Source organism: Rattus norvegicus, chromosome 12 (genome assembly GCF_021556685.1).
Source record: "Rattus norvegicus strain SHRSP/BbbUtx chromosome 12, alternate assembly SHRSP_T2T, whole genome shotgun sequence".
Lineage (NCBI taxonomy): Eukaryota > Metazoa > Chordata > Mammalia > Rodentia > Muridae > Rattus > Rattus norvegicus.
Genome location: NC_141545.1, coordinates 27,584,966 through 27,589,169, shown reverse-complemented (window position 1 = coordinate 27,589,169; position 4,204 = coordinate 27,584,966).

Here is a 4,204-nt window from a genome sequence, read left to right as displayed (position 1 = left end):
GCCCCCTCACTGGTCTATTGTGGGCAAGCTCTCCACCACTGAGCCACACTCTCCACCCTTTTCTTCCCTCAGGTTGGCCTTGAACTTACAATCCTTCTTCTACGGAGGTAGAGTTAAAGGTCTATCTCACCTTTTCCTCGACTCCCACCCTTGGCTTAACCTAGCTTTTTTTTTTTTTTTTTTTTTCGTTCTTCTTTTTCGGAGCTGGGGACCGAACCCAGGGCCTTGCGCTTCCTAGGTAAGCGCTCTACCACTGAGCTAAATCCCCAACCCCTTAACCTAGCTTTTTGCAACATTTTATGATCTCTCTCTTTCTATCTCTCTCTCCTCTTCCCTTCCCTCTCCCCTCTCTCCCACCCATGTCCTCTCATCTCTCATCTCTCTCCCTCATCTCTCTCCCCCTCTCTCTCCCTCCTTCCCTCCTTCCCATTCCCTCTCTCCTCCACATTCTCTTATCTCTTCTCCTCTCTCTCTCTCTCCTACTTCCTTCTCCCCTCTCCCTCCATGTCTTCTCATCTCTCTATCTCTCCTTCATCTCTCTCTTATCTCTCTCTCATCTTTCTCTCTATCTCTCTCATCTCTCTCTCTCTCTCTCTCTCTCTCTCTCTCTCTCTCTCATCTCTCTTCCTCCTCCCCCTCCACCCCTCTCTTCCCCCTTCTACTGATTCACCTACCTTCCTATCTATGTGTTTTTATGCATCCTCTTGTTGATGGATAGCTAGATTACTTTCATATTTTGACTATTTCAAACGGATGTGCAAGATTTCCCGTGGGATGCTGACTAGATTCCTCCTTTGCTATTCGTACAGGAAACAGACCCACTTTGCCATATTTAAAACCAGGTACGGTGGTGCACACCTGGATTTCCGACCACTTGGAAAGTGAAGGGGACAATTAGTTCAAAGCATGCCTGCCTATATAATGAGTTCCAGGACAGCCCAGGCTGCGGGTGACCCTCTCCCCCGGACAATCCGCCAACGGACAGGAAGGTCGCAAACTGCCCCATGACCTCACCAAATCACTTCTTGGTGATCTTATAATCTTTAAGTGACATACAAACAATAATTCCTTGGGGGTACTTTTGACTATTTTATTACAATAGAGAGAGAGAAAGCTTGAGTGAGAGATTAATAAAGCTGGCTGTTTTTGCAGAGGACCCAAGGTCGGTTCCAAGCACCTACAGCAGGTGGCTCCAGTTTCGGGGGGAATCTGATGCCCTCTTCTGGCCCACAGCGGTACTGCATGTGTGCACTTAATATACAATCTGGTGGAGTGCCGTGGATGACCCACGCCTTTAATCCCATCGCTCCAGGAGGCAGAGGCAGGTGGGTCTCTGTGAGTTTGAAGCCAGCCTGGTTTACAGAGTTCCAGGACAGCCAGGGCTACACAGAGAAACCCTGTCTCAAAAAAGATCTGTATGGGCTGGAGAGATGGCTCAGCGGTTAAGAGCACCCGACTGCTCTTCCAGAGGTCCTGAGTTCAATTCCCAGCAACCACATGGTGGCTCACAACCATCTGTAAGGAGACCCGATGCCCTCTTCTGGTATGTCTGAAGACAGCTACAGTGTACTTATATATAATAAATGAATAAATAAATCTTTAAAAAAAAAAGATCTGTATGTACGTCTGTATCAGCAACTTTGGGGTAAAGAAGAAAAAAAAGTCACTGGTACAAAAGTGGATGAGATTGAAGATCACCATGTTTTAAAAAAGCCTTCAGGGCTGGGGATTTAGCTCAGTGGTAGAGCGCTTACCTAGGAAGCACAAGGCCCTGGGTTCAGTCCCCAGCTCCGGAAAAAAAAAAAAAAAAAGCCTTCAGACTCACAAATGTATTGTGCGTTTTATTTTGTACACGACTGTCTATATTTTTAAAAACCACGTAAGATGCAAAACTAGAAGGAAGACTGTGGGGAGTTAAGAGATGAAGAGAGAGGAGTGAGTTAGTGTGACTGAAGTGTAAGCCTACATGAAAATTTCATAACAAATTCCTTCCTCTTTCTTTCCTTCTTTCTTTTCCTGTCTTTTCCCCTTCTTTTATTTCTTTCTTCTTTTCCTATTTATTTATTTACTTATTTATTTTAAATTTTGAAACAGTCCTTCATGTAGCCTCTAGCTGGCCCTGGACTTACTGTACAGCCAAGAAGGACTCTGAACTCTTTTTTTTTTTTTTTTTTTTTCGGAGCTGGGGACCGAACCCAGGGCCTTGCGCTTGCTAGGCAAGCGCTCTGCCACTGAGCTAAATCCCCAACCCCGACTCTGAACTCTTGATGTAGCTTACATTTACCTCTCAAGTGCTGAGAGTCGGTCTCCTTCCACTGTGGTGTCTGGGGACTGAACTCAAGTACTCAGGCTCCGAGGCATCGGCTTTTCTGGATTTTCCATGATGAACTCCTTCTGACCCCACCCCTTTTAAAGTAGCCTATAAAAGCCATACTCTTTCCCATGCTGTAGCACAAAGGCATCCCTTCCCATTTCTGGCAACTATGTAATAAATGAGGAAAAGATGGTAATGTGCTCAGAAAAAAGAAATACTACTAAAGTCAGCAAGATGAGCCAATAGATAAAATCACTTGTCATTTGAGTTCTATCCCTGGAAGCTGGGATGGCAAGAGAGAACTGAACTCCATACGTATGTCATGCACCCATGTGTGCACACGCATGCCCACACACAATAAATATTTAATTTAAATTAAAAAACGGAAAACTAGTATGTTCCAGAAACTGGGCTCTGTGCTTTATGCCCCTTCCCATGATCTCCCTATCCCTAGCAGATCAGCTCTTTGCAAGAGATGAACTATCAAGGGTGGGGTGAGGGGAGGTTGGGACACAAGTCTGCAGTTCTATTTGGGGCGATGTTGCCTGAGGTGGAGAGGGAGGTGGATCTATAGGCTAATGGAGTGGGGAAAGAAGCTTAGAAATGGAGCCTTCTCAGAAAGCATTTGGGTGAAGAACTGTGGTAAGCGGAAATGCCTACAGTCACCTGGTGCTGGGAGAGGTCAAGTATGGCCCTGCCTGGGGCAGCCTGTGTAAACTCCTGAGGCGTCTCAGTGGCAGAATTCTTGCCCAGGACACTCAAGGACCTAGGTTTGGTCAACGGTTTGGACAGGGGTGGGGAACTGGAACCCAGATCTGGGCTAGGTAGGTAGTTCAATTGCTAAAGTGCTCTGCAAGCACAAGAATTTTAAGTTCCATTCCCAGGACTAATGGACAGTCAGGCATGGTGCTGAACTCTTGTAAAGAACTCCAGAGGTGGGCAAGAGGGAGAAAGGTGGATCCTGAGATCTCACTGGCCAGCCATTCTAGACGACTGGGTAAGTTTCAAGCCAATGAGAGACCTTGTCTCTTACAAGGTGGGGCAGGGGAGATGGGTCTGACAACCTGAGTTTGATCTTTGGGACCCATATGGTGGAAGGAAAGAACAGATTGTCGTGGGGTGACCTCTGACCTCCACTTGGGACTATGGCATGTAAGCCACACCCTAATCAGTCAACCAATACAAAACAAAAATTTTAAAAAGATAGCCAGAACCTGACTTTGATGGTGCACGCCTTTAATCCCGGCACCTGGGAAGCAGAGACAGATGGATCTTTGAGTTCGAGGCCAGCCTGGTCTAAAACCCCGTCTCAAAAATAAATAAATAATCCAATAAAAATCTAACATTTTTGTGTCCGTCGGCATCGGTTTTCTAATCTGTCAAATGGACGGATCTTGAAGAATGATATGGGAGGTTGATCTCTGGCTCTACCTGCACACCTGAACATACACGAAACCACAATACAAACACGCCCAAAACAGTCCTGTTTTCCAGATTAGGTGTCCTGAAACTTCTCGGCTGCCTGGCTCTTTACCACATCTTTCCAGACCTGTCAAAAACACTGCCAAGTTTCTCCCAGCGTGCGCTCATTCATGGATTTGCAGCTATGCTGCACACCTAGGTCCCTCCGTGAGCCTCGGCCCTCTCTGGGAATCGTGCACCACAGGAGGGATCCTGGCCCTGGAAGAGTCTCGGGGTACTATCCGCTACACCTCGGGAAGGCTCCGCCCCTCCTCACTTCAGGCGGCCAATGAAGGACGCGAGCCTCACAGGCCACGCCCACTCTGGGAAAGCCAGCCTTCTGATTGGTTCTCCCATGCAGTGTCTCCCCGCCCTCGCACGAGGGGCGGGGAGGGGTGAATGGAGTAGCGGAGATCCCTCCGCCCCAGC